Source organism: Arachis hypogaea, chromosome 12 (assembly GCF_003086295.3).
Source record: "Arachis hypogaea cultivar Tifrunner chromosome 12, arahy.Tifrunner.gnm2.J5K5, whole genome shotgun sequence".
In the NCBI taxonomy this organism is placed as follows: Eukaryota; Viridiplantae; Streptophyta; class Magnoliopsida; order Fabales; family Fabaceae; genus Arachis; species Arachis hypogaea.
Genome location: NC_092047.1, coordinates 66,084,951 through 66,101,604, shown reverse-complemented (window position 1 = coordinate 66,101,604; position 16,654 = coordinate 66,084,951). Strand labels below are relative to the sequence as shown.

Here is a 16,654-nt window from a genome sequence, read left to right as displayed (position 1 = left end):
AGAGAAGTTCACAACCATGAGAGAGCTGATGGAAACAATGCCATTCCTGAGAGGAGGGTTCTTAGTTCATACATAAACCCAACCTCTGGGAATTGTGGTAGCAGCATTCAGAAACCACCCATTCAGGCCAACAATTTTGAGCTCAAACCACAGCTAATATCACTTGTGGAGAATCATTGTTCATTTGGTGGGAGTGCTAATGAAGATCCCAACCAACATCTCACAAAATTCCTGAGAATTTGTGACACTGTAAAGTCCAATGGAGTCCAGGAAGATGCCTATAAACTGCTTTTGTTCCCATTTTCACTTAGGGACAAAGCAGCTAAGTGGCTGGAATCATTTCCAAGGGGGAGTCTAACAACATGGGATGAGGTGGAAAGCAAGTTTCTGGCACGTTTCTACCCCCACAAAAGGTCAATAGGCTTCGATCTGAGGTTCAGACTTTTAGACAACAAGATGGTGAAACTCTCTACGAGGCATGGGAGAGATTCAAGGATTTGACAAGGAAATGCCCACCGGACATGTTCCATGACTGGGTGCAATTGCATATTTTCTATGATGGACTCTCTTATGAATCAAGGAAGGCTGTAGACCATTCATCAGGAGGTTCATTGAACAGGAAAAAGACTGTGGAGGAAGCCATTGAAGTGATTGAAACAGTGGCTGAGAATGAGTACTACTATGCATCAGAAAGGCACAACACTAAGGGAGTCATGGAGCTAAATCATGTTGATACAATTCTAGCCCAAAACAAAGTGTTTGCCAAGCAACTAGCAGAGCTTACCAGGCAATTAGAAACAAAGCAAGTGGCTGCAATACACACACAAGATCAAGAGGAAGTAAGCATTGAAGGAGGTGATTGGGAAGAGGCCAACTATGTGGGAAACCAACAAAGGCAATCATATGATCCACATTCCAACACTTACAACCCAGGATGGAAAAATCACCCAAACTTTGGGTGGGGGAACCAACAAACCCAACCACAAAACCACAAACCTTACAACCACAACCAACATAACAATTCCACATACCAAAATTCCAACCAAAGATCATACCAAGCCACACAAAACACTTACTCCCAACCACCATATCATGGCCAAAATAATCAACCTACCCAACCTAATCCGAACCAACAATTTCAAGATCAATTAAACCGGATAGAAGGAATGATGGCAACCATGAGTCAAGACATAACCGAATTGAAAAGCTTCAGGGATGATGTGAGAGCTACCTTAAGGAACCATGGTGAAAAACTCAAGAGGATGGAGTCTCAAGTAGGAGAGTTATCTCAACAGGCCCCCAAATCAACTGCAGTGTTCCCTAGTGACACAGAAAAGAATCCAAAAGGGGAACAAAAGAGAGTGAGATGGGAAGAATGCAAGGCCATCACCATATTGAAGGAAGTCTCAGAAGAAGAAGGAATCAGACCCTCAAAACAGGAGCCAGAAATCTTGAAGGAAGGTATGGAGGAAGCTAAGCAGGAAAGTGAAACTGAGCAAGCCAAGGAACTGCAAAAAGGCATGCTGGAAATATACCAACCAAAAGCACCATTTCCTCAGAGGTTAGGAGGAAGTGAAAAAGGGAGAACCTATTCAAGGTTTTTAGAGACATTTAAGTCTCTCCATGTCAATATTCCCTTTCTTGAGATTCTCCATCAAATGCCTACACACATCAAGTATTTAAAGGAATTGTTGAGCAAGAAAAGAGTTTTGAAGGGAGGACAAACGGTAACAATGAACAAAGAATGCAGTGCTCTCATCAAGAAGGACACAGTCTCTAAGAAAACAGACCCAGGAAGTTTTCGTATTCCTTGCATCATAGGAGAAACAAAAATTGACAGAGGATTCTGTGATCTAGGAGCTAGCATAAATGTGATGCCTCTAACTCTTATGAAGAGGCTACAACTGAATGAGGTGAGATCCACTGATGTAATCATACAACTGGCTGACAAAACTCAGAAGCAAGCTGAAGGGGTAGTTGAGAATGTGCTGGTGAAAGTGGGAAATTATTTTTTCCCCACAGACTTTGTCATTTTGGACATGGAGGAAAGCTACCTACACCCCATCATTCTGGGGAGGCCATTTCTAGCCACTGCTAGAGCACTCATAGATGTAGAACAAGGAGAGCTAATTTTGAGAATACATGATGAACAGCTCATTTTCAATGTTTTCAAACCTGCATCTGAGCCTGAACCAGAACATGAAAAACCTAAGGATGAGAGTAGCCATCTGTGCTTGGAGGAAAGCAATCCGGCAGCTGAAACTCTGAAACAGCCCTTGGAAAGCAAACAAGAATTGCAAGAGTTAAAGCCACAAGAATCAATAGAAACAGACCAGAAGGATCCTCCCAGCATAAGGGTCAATGAAGAAAGCTTCAAGAGAAAGGGAAAAATTGTAAAGAAATTGCCAAGAGGGTGGAGAAACAAGAAAATTCCCACTGAAGGTTTCTCTCCGGGAGATAAAGTGATATCAAGTCATTATCTGCCAATCCCACCTGGCCTCAAAACAATTCATTCCCAGCGCCCTCAAATGTTCACAATCAGGAAAGTTCTTTCTATGGAACATTTAGAGGTCATGAAGGAATCAAGTGGGGACGTTTGCATAGTGAGAGGAGAAGACGTCAAGCACTACAATCCACCCTAACAAGGGACAACCGTCAAGCTAGTGACGTTAAAAAAGCGCTTCATGGGAGGCAACCCATGTTTTTAGTATCCTTAATCTTTAGTGCTTTGCTTTACATCTAATAAAGCATGGTTTCTTATGCATGAACTTGAATCCTCAGGACAACTATTGATAAAGTGCACTAAACTTTGCATGTAAATTACAATTGGTATCTAAGTTTGGTGTGCCTGAAGGCACTCCCAAATCTTACTCAAATTGGATTCCATCTTTCATTCAAGGTGCACGACCAAACATTAAGTTTGGTGTTCCTTTTGAACACAGTTTATGAAAAGCAAGAAGTTCCTCTGGATTTCAAATTTCATGACAAGTATACCATTCGCATGTTTTAATACTTTGGTTTCAATTACTTAGGGTAGTAACTTTGTTTAGAATCAAAGAGCCAAAGTGACTATGATTTATTAGAATTATGCACATTCATTAAGGACAACCAATATGGATTTCATGTCATTAGGAGACTTTACCAAACACTAAGTTTGGTGTCCAATAATAAGTGTGCATATATACAAAAGTCTCGGCTATAAGCTCATGAAATCAATCATTGATTTACATGTGCAAGTACTATTCATCATTCACATGGACCGAAAAATGATAGCAAACTTGTTTGTTTGTTTGTGCAGGTACAAAAGAAAAGACAAAAATGGAGGAAAAAGACAAAGGGAGGTACGGTGCTTGGTCAAAAAGAAAATTCACAAGTCTTTGAAACTAACACATGGGAAAAGGAAGTTCTGCAAGAAAAGATAGCTACATGTACAACCTAATGCACCCAGAATACTTCCAAGAAAATGAAAAGCAATTCGTCCTTCTCCCTAATTCATATATTTACCATCAAGCCACCCTTCACAAATCACCCTAACCGTCCATTTTGCACTTACGGGCACTATAAAGAACCACTTGGGGAACGAGTTCAACACCACCAAATCTCCTTCATGCACATTTCCTTCATCATAGCATAAACTATCTCTTGCCGAAAACAACCTCCCCACACTTCCAACAACACTTCTTGCTTCACCTTGTCAACTTTAGCTTGTCACTTACCAAAACTAAAGAACCAATGGCAGCTTCATCTAGCCACAAAAGAAGAAAAGACAAGCAACCAATGGAGGAAAACAGGGAATTCGATGCATGGAGATACAGATCAGTTTTCCATGAGATTCAAGCCGAATGGATGAGACCTAAAACGGTACTAGCTGAGGTTCCCTTTGACCTTGAAAAGGATGAGTTCCCAGGTGTTTGGGAAAAGATCAAAAAGAGGAAGTGGGAGCTCCTGACTAAGCCAATCACTAAAATCAACATTAACCTGGTGAAAGAGTTTTATGCAAATGCAGTAAGGGAGGATCCAACCAAGAAACCCACATACAAAAGCTATGTGAGAGGGGTGGAAGTTGACTTCAGTCCCAAAGCAATCATGAAAACTCTTGGCCTGAAAAACATACATTTCAGCCAAGCAAGTTATGAAGAAAGGATGATAGGAGAACCTGACTATACAACTATTGCTGAAGACCTTTGTGCCATCAGAGCTGAATGGGTGAGAAAAACAAGAGGGGCTCCAAGAGTCTTGAGAAGGGGAGACCTAACACCTGAAGCTAAAGGGTGGTATGCAATAGTTAGGAGATCCATCCTACCCACTGCAAACTCTTCAGAAATAGTCCCTAAAAGAGCCATTTTGCTTCATTGCATTATGGTGGGAGGGGAGATCAAAGTTCATAAACTCATTGCTGAACAGATACAAGAGTTTAGTGAGAAAAGTGACCCTGAATCCTGGCTCCACTTCCCTAGCACCATCATTAGACTATGCATCGATGCCCGAGTACCACTTGAAGATGAAAGACCTAATTGGCTATATCCGGGATTGGCCATAACTGCGCACAGAATGACTCTTGGCCTAACTCCTCCAAGACATACAAAAAGAAGAAATGAAGAAGGGCAACAAGCGGAAGAAGAGCAAGAAGCTGAACAAGAAGGACAGGAAGGAGAAGATAGAGAAGAAGAACAAGAAGAACAAGAAGAGCAAGCAATTCCAGAAAGAAGACAACGAACTCCTAGAGACCCCATGGATATGAGCAGAATGCAGGAAATCATGGAAGGAATGTCTCAACAATACATGAGGTCTCAGGAGAGACAAGAGGACTTTCACCTAAAAATGATGGATATGCAAAGGAACTTTGAATCAAGATTCTTAGATCTGCAAAGGGAACAGAATTTACACTTACAGGAATCCTTCAGCCACATATGCCAACACCAAGATGCCAATGTCCTGGCAATCAAGGAAGCCACCACTTTACAGAATGCAAGATACTCAGTCCAAGCTGATTACAACATCAGTTCGCAAATCAAGCTTAACTACATAGGGGAACATCTACACAAAATGGACCCAGCATTCCCAGCTTTTGATGAGTATTTCAAAGGAAGGAAAGAAGGAGAAATAAACAAGGCAATGATCCTTGAAAAAGGAGTGGAAGAAACAATGAAAAAAGCTGGATTCTGGAAAAAGCTCATGAGAAAAGACAAAGGAAGCACAAGTGGTCAAAAAGAGGCAGGAAGCAAGAAGAAGCAGGATCCTAAGAATTAAGAAGAACCAAGCAATAAATAAGAGGTGGTCTCGTTCCTTAATAATCAAATGATAATTGGTGAATTGTCTTTATGAGCTTTCTTTCATTATGAGTCATTTAAGTTTTAATGTGAAGTCTCTAGTATGTGTGTATGTTATTTGCTTTGAATAAAGTGAATGCCTAGATGTTTGGATATAACTTCACCTTCTTAAACAAATGCTTGCCATGCTTGTTCTGTTTCCAAAAATAAAAGAAAAGTTTGAACAAAAGTGACTTGGCTCAATTAGTGACAAATCAAGTAGAATTAAGTGGTGGTATGCATGCTTGATTGTTTAAGTCAGATCACTGGAAATAGAGTGTAGAATTACCATTTTTTATGTAGAAATTGAAAACTGTCTATGGATCTTGATGAATAAATGTCTTTGGCCATGAAAAAGAAAGAAAAAGAAGAAGAAAAAGCCACTGAAAAAGGCAACCAAAAAGCAGAAAAATTGAGAAAATAAGCTAGGCACCAATGGTTTGAACTTCTGAGACAAATGCCTGTGGTGTTTATGTATTAAGGATATGCTTGGATGAATAGGTTCTGAGGAGTGTTTCAACACTCGGTAACTTGGGTTAACTAACCCGGGATTATCAACCAAAAGTCCATTATCAAGAGCAACCTAAATACAAAACATTTAGTCACACAAAGAGGTGCTGGGCACCAATGTCTCAAGAAGAAATGTGAACTAAAATGCCTAAAGTGGATATGTGTAGTGCACTGATAAGAAAAAGAAAATGCCAAAGGCTTGTGCAACACATGACACTAAGCAAACAAGGAGCAAAGTAGCTCTAAGAAAAAGAAAAGAAAAACAAAGAAGAGAAAAGTGCCAAAGACATAAGAATAACAAGAGGCCATAGCAGTGTTTGATGGATGCAATGAAAAAGTGATAATCTTACCTGATAAGTATGAAAAAGTGATGCTGCAACTTTCTGCATAAAACCCTTCTGATGAACTTCAAATGCTTGCTAATATAGCCAATGTAATTGCTTTCTGTTTCATACTTTCTTCTCAAATAACTCAGGACTTGCTTAGGGACAAGCAAGTATTAAGTTTGGTGTTGTGATGCCAAGGCATCTTAGGCTAGTTTCACTAGCATTTTTCTGTTAGTTTTAGTTGTTTTATGCATTTTCTTGAGCTTAAAGTAACCAAAAATGGTTAAATGAAGAACAAAGCAATGAACCATCCAAACAGTATGATTTTAATGCAAATTCCATGAGTTTTAGTTATATTACTTGAATGCTATGAATGGAAGATTTCTCATGAAATTTTGCAAGACTTTGATGCAATTGTTTGGATGATTTCAGGGAAGAAGAGGCTAAGCAAAGAAGCAACAAAATCAATAAAGGAAGCTTGAATATCATATGTGGAGTTTAAGTTCCAGTTTAAGCCTAAACTGGAGCTTAAACGCCAGAATCAGGAAGGCTAAGAAATGCTGGAATTGAAGTTTAACCTCCAGTTTAACCTTAAACTGGAGGTTAAACGCCAGAATGAAAGACTCACCAAAGAAGCATTTCCACGTTTAACCTCCAGTTTAACCTTAAACTGGAGGTTAAACGCCAGAATGAGAATGCCACTCAGGAAAGAGTTCCACGTTTAACCTCCAGTTTAACCTTAAACTGGAGGTTAAACGCCAGAATGGGAAAAGCACCAGGGAGCCATTTCCACGTTTAAGCTCCAGTTTGACCTCAAACTGGAGCTTAAACGTGTTCGACCAAGTTTTCTCCTCCAGGGTTGCTCTCTCCATTTCCACGTTTAAGCTCCAGTTTGACCTCAAACTGGAGCTTAAACGTGTTCGACACCTCCAGGGCTACCCTTCTAAGCTTCCACGTTTAACCTCCAGTTTAACCTTAAACTGGAGGTTAAACGTGTTCGACCTCCAGGATGCCTCCTTCCATTTCCACGTTTAACCTCCAGTTTAACCTTAAACTGGAGGTTAAACGTGTTCGACCTCCAGGGCTGCCCTTCCTATATCCACGTTTAAGCTTCAGTTTAACCTTAAACTGAAGCTTAAACGTGTTCGACTACATGACTCTCCAGGGCTGCCTTCTTCCATTTCCACGTTTAAGCTTCAGTTTAACCTTAAACTGAAGCTTAAACGTGCTTCTACAAAAGGCCTCACTGGAAGTGTCTGGCGTTTAAGCTGCAGTTTAAAACGCCACTCTTGGAAAAGGTTTCTGGGCCAAAAATATTGCGGTTTAAGTTAGTCTGTGAGCACAAACATTAACTTAAACTTACTCTGGTATGAAACCCAATTGAATATCATGGTTTATGGGATTGGGCCTGAAGGATTGATGAGTTTGAAATTTCAATTTATTGAGTCATGTGTCATTATTTGATTATCACTAAGTTGGCTCAATGAATGTTACAGAATTTGGATCAACAGCCTCATCAAGATTATGGATCATAAACCCAAGGCAAAAGGAAAGCAGGGAGAGGCCTCAAAGCCCAAGAAACACAACAGAAGCTCAATATAGAAAGTGTATAAATAGGATAGAATTTAAGTGAAGAAGGGACTTTTTGAACTTTTACCTTTTCATTTTTAGCTAGTTTTCATATCTTTGTAGTTGAATTCAGAGCTATGACTCACTAAACCCCTTTCATTGGGTTAGGGAGCTCTATTGTAATTCAATGAATCAATAATAGTTTATCTTCTTCTTCAATCTTTTCTCTTGAATTTTGTTAGAAAGCTTCTCGTTCTAATTCCATTGGGTAGTTGTCTTGGGAAAGAAACTACCCATAATTGGAATCCTTCGGAACCTTGGGAAAGGAATGGAGGATTCATGCTAGAGAAGCTTTCTCACAGTGAATTGGATTGGGGTTTGGATGGATATTGTGACATGTAATCCTACCAAATTGTGGTTCATGAAACTGTGTGGTATAATCAGTGATCGAGCATCATCTCTTCTTATGAACATTTAAACCAAGGGATTGGGAATTTGTTTGTTTTTAGAGAGAATTGGTGAGCCAAGGGATTGGGATCCAATCATATAAGATTGCCAAGCAAAATTTAATGAACGCATTGGTTGAGGAAGAGATATACATGTTTTGATTCGGAGATCTCAATATCTCCTAACACCCAATGAATTCCCCATTTCTGATTTCCAATTTCTCTTTACATTCTGCAACTCAATTCTTGCAATCACCCTCATTCCCTTTTTAATTTCAGCAATTTACATTCTGCTCTTTAATTCATGCAATTTAAGATTTCGCCATTTCAATTTCTTGTCATTTACTTTTCCCGCCAATTTTACATTCCGCAATTCTCATCTAAATCTTGAATCCGCTCAACTAGAACACACTTCTAATCTGAATTGCTCACTCAACCAATCCTTGTGGGATTCGACCTCACTCTATTGTGAGTTTTTACTTGACGATAACCGGTGCACTTGCCGGAAGGAATTTTGCCGATCGTGCAATTTCCTAAATCGTAGCATAACAAGTTTATGCGCATCAACGCGTTCATAGGGAATGATGATGATTGTCACGTTCATCACATTCAGGTTGAAGTGCGAATGAATATCTTAGAAGCGAAATAAGATGAATTGAATAGAAAATAGTAGTACTTTGCATTAATCTTTGAGGAACAGCAGAGCTCCACACCTTAATCCATGGAGTGTAGAAACTCTACCGTTGAAAATACATAAGTGAAAGGTCCAGGCATGGCCGAGATGGCCAGCCCCTAAAACGAGATCACAGGATCAAAATACAATCCAGGATGTCAAATACAATAGTGAAATGTCCTATTTATAATAAACTAGCTACTAGGGTTTACAGAAGTAAGTAATTGATGCATAAATCCACTTCCGGGGCCCACTTGGTGTGTGCTTAGGCTGAGCTTGAGTGTTGCACGTGTAGAGGTCCTTCTTGGAGTTGAACGCCAGTTTTTGTGCCAGTTTGGGCGTTCAACTCTGGTTTTGGATCCTTTTCTGGCGCTGGACGCCAGATTTGGGCAGAGAGCTGGCGTTGAACGCCAGTTTGCGTCATCTAAATTTGGTCAAAGTATGAACTATTATACATTTCTGGAAAGCCCTGGATGTCTACTTTCCAACGCAACTAGAAGCGCGCCATTTCGAGTTCTCTAGATCCAGAAAATCCACTTTGAGTGCAGGGAGGTTAGAATCCAACAGCATCAGCAGTCCTTCTTTAACCTCTGAATCTGATTTTTGCTCAAGTCCCTCAATTTCAGTCAGAAAATACTTGAAATCACAGAAAAACACACAAACTCATAGTAAAGTCCAGAAATGTGAATTTAACATAAAAACTAGTGAAAACATCCCTAAAAGTAACTAGATCCTACTAAAAACAGACTAAAAATAATATCAAAAAGCGTATAAATTATCCGCTCATCACAACACCAAACTTAAATTGTTGCTTGTCCCCAAGCAACTGAAAATCAAATAGGATAAAAAGAAGAGAATATACTATAAATTCCAAACTATCAATGAAACATAGCTTTAATCAAATGAGCGGGACTTATAGCTTTTTGCCTCTTGAATAGTTTTGGCATCTCACTTTATCCATTGAGGTTCAGAATGATTAGCATCTATAGGAACTCAGAGTTCAGATAGTGTTATTGATTCTCCTAGTTCAGTATGATGATTCTTGAACACAGCTATTTTATGAGTCTTGGCCGTGGCCCTAAGCACTTTGTTTTCCCGTATTACCACCGGATACATAAATGCCACAGACACATAATTGGGTGAACCTTTTCAGATTGTGACTCAGCTTTGCTAAAGTCCCCAATTAGAGGTGTCCAGGGTTCTTAAGCACACTCTTCTTTTGCTTTGGACCTTGACTTTAACCGCTCAGTCTCAAGTTTTCACTTGACACCTACACGCCACAAGCACATGGTTAGGGACAGCTTGGTTTAGCCGCTTAGGCCAGGATTTTATTCCTGTCGGCCCTCCTATCCACTGATGCTCAAAGCCTTGGGATCCTTTTTATTTCCCTTGCCTTTTGGTTTTAAGGGTTATTGGCTTTTTGCTCTTGCCTCTTGGTTTTAAGAGCTTTGGCTTTTTCTGCTTGCTTTTTCTTTTTCTTTCTATTCTTTTTTCGCCTATTTTTTTTTCTGCAAGCTTTGTTCTTTGCTGCTTTTTCTTGTTTCAAGAATCATTTTTATGATTTTTCAAATTATCAAATAACATGTCTCCTAGTCATCATTCTTTCAAGAGACAACATATTTAACATTCTTTAAACAACAACTTCAAAAGACATATGTACTGTTCAAGCATTCATTAAGAAAACAAGAATCATTGTCACCACATCAATATAATTAAGCTAAGTTCAAGGATAAATTTAAAACTCATGTACTTCTTGTTCTTTTGAATTAAAATATTTTTTTCATTTAAGAGAGGTGATGGATTCATAGGACATTCATAACTTTAAGACATAGTTACTAACTACTAATGATCATGTAATGAAGACACAAACATAGATAAGCACATAACATAGAAAACGAAAAACAGAAGAAATAAGAACAAGGAATGAATCCACCTTAGTGATGGGTGCGTTTCCTTCTTGAGGAACCAATGACGTCCTTGAGCTCTTCTATGTCTCTTCCTTGTCTTTGTTGCTCCTCCCTCATTGCTTTTTGATCTTCTCTTATTTCATGAAGGATGATGGAGTGCTCTTGATGTTCCACCCTTAGTTGCTTCCAATAATTGTGTGGAAGAAAATGTATCCCCTGAGGTATCTCAGGGATCTCTTGATTTGCAGTCAAATGTTCTACCACTGAGCTATAGACCCTTGATGGAAGCTTTTGTCTTCCCTTTCCTCTTTCTAGAGGTTTCTCTGGCCTTAGGTGCCATCAATGGTTATGGAAAAAACAAAAAAGCTATGCTTTTACCACACCAAACTTAGAATGTTGCTCACCCTCGAGCAAAAGAAGAAAGAATAGAAGAAGAAAAAGAAGATATTGAGGAGATGGATGGATGTGTGTATTCAGCCATATGGGTGGGATTGGGTGGGAGAGAGAGATGTTGAATTTTGAAGGTAGTGGGTGTATGGATGTGAGTGGTAAATGGAAAACAGAAGGGATGATCATGAATGGAAAGAGAGATGATGAGGTAGGTGGGGATCCTGTGGGGTCCACATATCCTGAGATGATCCTGTGGGGTCCACAAATCCTGAGGTGTCAAGACATTTACATCCCTGCACCAATTTAGGCATGTAAAATGCCCTTGCACACAACTCTGGGCGTTCAACGCCCATTTGTTGCCATTTCTGGCGTTGAACGCCAGAACCATGCTTGTTCTGGGCGTTCAGCGCCAGGATGCTGCCCATTTTGGGCGTTCAGCGCCAAAACCATGCTCTGTTCTGGCGTTGAACGCCAGGCAGATGCTTCCTCCAGGGTGTGATTTTTCTTCTGCTATTTTTGATTCCGTTTTCAATTTTTATATTTATTTTGTGACTCCACATGATCATGAACCTATAAAGACATATAACTAAGAAAAATATAGTTAGATAAAAATTGGGTTGCCTCCCAACAAGTGCTTCTTTAATGTCAGTAGCTTGACAGTGGGCTCTCATGGAGCCTCACAGATGTACAGAGCTTTGTTGAGACTCTCCAACACCAAACTTAGAGTTTGGATATGGGAGTTCAACACCAAACTTAGAGTTTGGTTGTGGCCTCCCAACACCAAACTTAGAGTTTGGTTGTGGCTTCCCAACACCAAACTTAGAGTTTGACTGTGGGGTCTTTGTTTGACTCTACTTTGAGAGAAGCTTTTTCTGCTTCCTCTCCATGGATGCAGAGAGAGATCCTTGAGTTGTAAACACAAGCTTGTCCTTATTTAATTGAAGGATCAATTCTCCTCTGTTCACATCAATCACAGCTCTTGTTGTGGCTAGGAAAGGTCTTCCTAGGATGATGGATTCATCCTCTTCCTTTCCAGTATCCAGGACTATGAAATCAGCAGGGATGTAAAGGCCATCAACCTTTACTAACACGTCCTCTACTTGTCCATAAGCCTGTTTTCTTGAATTATCTGCCATCTCTAATGAGATTCTAGCAGCTTGCACCCCATAGATTTCCAGTTTCTCTATTACAGAGAGGGGCATGAGGTTTATCCCTGAACCAAGGTCACACAGAGCTTTAAAGATCATGGTGCCTATGGTACAAGGTATTATGAACTTTCCAGGATCCTGTCTCTTCTGAGGCAATGTCAGTTGATCCAGATCACTTAGTTCATTGATGAACAACGGAGGTTCAACTTCCCAAGTATCAATGCCAAATAATTTGGCATTTAGCTTCATGATTGCACCAAGAAACTTGGTAGTTTGCTCTTCAGTAACATCCTCATTCTCTTCAGAAGAGGAATACTCATCAGAGCTCATGAATGGCATAAGGAGGATTAATGGGATCTCTATGGTCTCTAGATGAGCCTCAGAGTCCTTTGGTTCCTCAGAGGGAAGCTCCTTATTGATCACTGGACGTCCCAGGAGGTCTTCCTCCTTGGGATTCACGTCCTCCTCTCCCTCATTGGGTTCGGCCATTTTGGTTATGTCAATGGCCTTGCACTCTCCTTTTGGATTTTCTTCTGTATTGCTTGGGAGAGTGCTAGGAGGGATTTCAGTGATCCTTTTACTCAGCTGGCCCACTTGTGCTTCCAAATTTCTAATGGAAGACCTTGTTTCATTCATGAAACTCACAATGGCCTTAGATAGATCAGAGACTAAGTTTGCTAAGCTAGATGAATTCTGCTCAGAATTCTCTGTCTGTTGCTGAGTGGATGATGGAAAAGGCTTGCCATTGCTAAACCTGTTTCTTCCACCATTATTAAAGCCTTGTTGAGGCTTTTGATCCTTCCATGAGAAACTTGGATGATTTCTCCATGATGGATTATAGGTGTTTCCATAAGGTTCACCCATGTAATTTACCTCTGCTATTGCAGGGTTCTCAAGATCATAAGCTTCTTCTTCAGAAGATGCCTCTTGAGTACTGTTGGATGCAGCTTGCATTCCATTCAGACTCTGAGAAATCATATTGACTTGCTGAGTTAATATTTTGTTCTGAGCCAATATGGCATTCAGAGTATCAATTTCAAGAACTCCCTTCTTCATAAGCGTCCCATTATTCACATGATTCCTTTCAGAATTGTACATGAACTGGTTATTTGCAACCATGTCAATGAGTTCTTGAGCTTCTGCAGGCGTTTTCTTTAGGTGAATGGATCCACCTGCAGAAGTATCCAATGACATCTTAGATAACTCAGACAGACCATCATAGAATATATCCAGGATGGTCCATTCTGAAAGCATGTCAGAAGGACACTTTTTGGTCAGTCCTTTGTATCTCTCCCAGGCTTCATAGAGGGATTCACCATCTTTTTGTTTGAAGGTTTGAACATCCACTCTAAGCTTGCTCAGCTTTTGAGGAGGAAAGAACTTGGCTAAGAAAGCCGTGACCAGCTTATCCCAAGAGTTCAGGCTGTCTTTGGGTTGAGAGTCCAACCACACTCTAGCTCTGTCTCTTACAGCAAAAGGGAAAAGCATGAGCCTGTAGACTTCAGGATCTACTCCATTAGTCTTAACAGTATCACATATCTGCAAGAATTCAGTTAAGAACTGAAAAGGATCTTCAGATGGAAGTCCATGAAACTTGCAGTTCTGCTGCATCAGAGAAACTAATTGAGGTTTTAGCTCAAAGTTGTTTGCTCCAATGGCAGGAATGGAGATGCTTCTTCCATGTAAATTGGAATTTGGTGCAGTAAAGTCACCAAGCATTCTCCTTGCATTGTTGTTGGGTTCGGCTGCCATCTCCTTTACTTGTTCGAAATTTTCAATCAAGTTGTCTCTGGATTGTTGTAATTTAGCTTCTCTTAATTTCCTCTTCAGAGTCCTTTCAGGTTCTGGATCTGCTTCAACAAGAATGTTCTTGTCCTTGCTCCTGCTCATATGACAAAGAAGAGGGCACAGAAAAATAATAATAATAGAGATCCTTTATACCACAGTATAGGGATCCCTTTGTGAGTGGAAGAAAAGAGGGAGACAAAGAATGTGATGTAAAGAAAGAAACACAACTGTGAGGAGGGCAGAGATGTGAGATGAGATGTTAGTAAATGAATAAATAAATAGAATAAGATGGGAGAGGGAGAATTTTTGAAAATAATTTTTGAAAAAGAGTTAGTGATTTTCGAAAATAGTTTTTGAAAAAGGTTAGTATTTTTTTTTTCGAAAAATTTTAAAATCAAAAATAAAAATAGTTAGTTAATAAAAAAGAAATTTTTGAAAAAGAGGGAAGATATTTTCGAAAATTAGAGAGAGAGAGTTAGTTAGGTAGTTTTGAAAAAGTTAAGGAACAAACAAAAAGTTAGTTAGTTAGTTGAAACAAATTTTGAAAAGATAAGAAGTTAGGAAGTTAGAAAAGATATTTTGAAATCAAATTTTTGAAAAAGAAGATATTTTGAAAAGATATGATTGAAATTAGTTTTGAAAAAGATTTGATTTTTTTAAAATCACAATTAATGACTTGATTCATAAGAAATCACAAGATATGATTCTAGAACTTAAAGTTTGAATCTTTCTTAACAAGCAAGTAACAAACTTGAAATTTTTGAATCAAAACATTAATTGTTATTGTTATTTTCGAAAATTTGGTACAAAAATAAGAAAAAGATTTTTGAAAAATATTTTTGGAATTTTCGAAAATAACTAAGAAATTTGAAAAAGATTTGATTTTTTTTTTTTTGAAAAATATTTTGAAAAAGATAAGATTTTTAAATTGAAAATTTGATTTGACTCATAAGAAACAACTTGATTTTAAAAATTTTTGAAAAAGTCAACTCAAATTTTCGAATTTGATGAGAGAAAAAGGGAAAGATATTTTTTTTTATTTTTGAATTTTTATGATGCAAGAGAAAAACAAGAAAAATGATGCAATGCATGAGAATTTTAGATCAAAACATGTGATGCATGCAAGAATGCTATGAATGTCAAGATGAACACCAAGAACACTATGAATGTTAAGATGAACACCAAGAACATATTTTTGAAAAGTTTTTAATGCAAGGAAAACATGCAAGACACCAAACTTAGAATTCTTTAATGCTTAGACACTAAGAATTCAAGAATGCATATGAAAAACAAGAAAAGACACAAAACATGCAAGTGCAAAGATCAAACAAGAAGACTTACCAAGAACAACTTGAAGATTATGAAGAACACTATGAATGCACGATAATTTTCGAAAAAATGCAAGATGCATATGCTAGTGACACCAAACTTATGATATGACTCAAGACTCAAACAAGAAACACAAAAATATTTTTGATTTTTATGATTTTCTAATTTTTTTTGTATATTTTTTTTTTCGAAAATTATTATGAAAAAGAAAAATAAGGATTCCAAAATTTTTAATATGAATTCCAGGAATCTTGCATTCTTAGTCTAAAGCTTCAGTCCAGGAATTAGACATGGCTCACTAGCCAGCCAAGCTTTCAATGAAAGCTCCGGTCCAAAACACTAGACATGGCCAATGGCCAGCCAAGCTTCAGTATGTAAATCAGGAACAGCAGCAGGTGGATTAACAACTAGCTTGCTCTTGATAACAAATTGCAAGCCTCAGTCCAAATGAATTTAGACATGGCTTTACAGCCAGCCAGGCTTCACATGCTTCGTGAAACACTAGAATTCATTCTTAAAAATTTTGAATAAAATTATAAAATTTTTGAAAACATTTTTTTCGAAAACAAAAGAAGAATTTTTTGAAAGATTTTTGAAAAATTTTGAAAACTTTTTTGAAAAGAAAACGAAAAGAAAGTTACCCAATCTGAGCAACAAGATGAACCGTCAGTTGTCCAAACTCGAACAATCCCCGGCAACGGCACAAAAAACTTGGTGCTTTTTCCGGATCCAAACTTGGCACTGATGTTACCGGACCAAAAGCTTGCCGAAAACTCAAACAATCCCCGGCAACGGCGCCAAAAACTTGGTGCGCATAAATTGTGATTACACTTTAATTATGTAAAATTCATCGCTCTTTCTTTCCCTGGTAGTGGCGCCAAAAACATGATGCCAATACCAGGGTTCACAACTTCGCACAACTAACCAGCAAGTGCACTGGGTCGTCCAAGTAATACCTTACGTGAGTAAGGGTCGAATCCCACGGAGATTGTTGGTATGAAGCAAGCTATGGTCACCTTATAAATCTCAGTCAGGCAGATATAAATTGATAATGGTGTTTTCGAATAATAATTAAATAAACATAGAAAAAAGGATAGAAATACTTATGTAAATCATTGGTGAGAATTTCAGATAAGCGAATAGAGATGCTTTCGTTCCTATGAACCTCTGCTTTCCTGCTATCTTCATCCAATCAGTCTTACTCCTTTCCATGGCTGGCTTTATGTGATACATCACCACTGTCAATGGCTACTTTCGGT

General features: G+C 38.7%; 2 non-coding genes across 2 annotated transcripts; one reads left to right on the top strand and one right to left on the bottom strand.

Annotated features, from left to right (window-relative positions):
• Positions 1–419: 419 nt before the first annotated feature.
• Positions 420–523, bottom strand: LOC112730956 (small nucleolar RNA R71). The gene has a single exon (XR_003166755.1). It is a non-coding gene; the product is annotated as a small nucleolar RNA R71 (small nucleolar RNA).
• Positions 524–13,526: 13,003 nt separating this feature from the next.
• Positions 13,527–13,634, top strand: LOC112731789 (small nucleolar RNA R71). The gene has a single exon (XR_003167548.1). It is a non-coding gene; the product is annotated as a small nucleolar RNA R71 (small nucleolar RNA).
• The last annotated feature ends 3,020 nt before the right edge of the window (positions 13,635–16,654 follow it).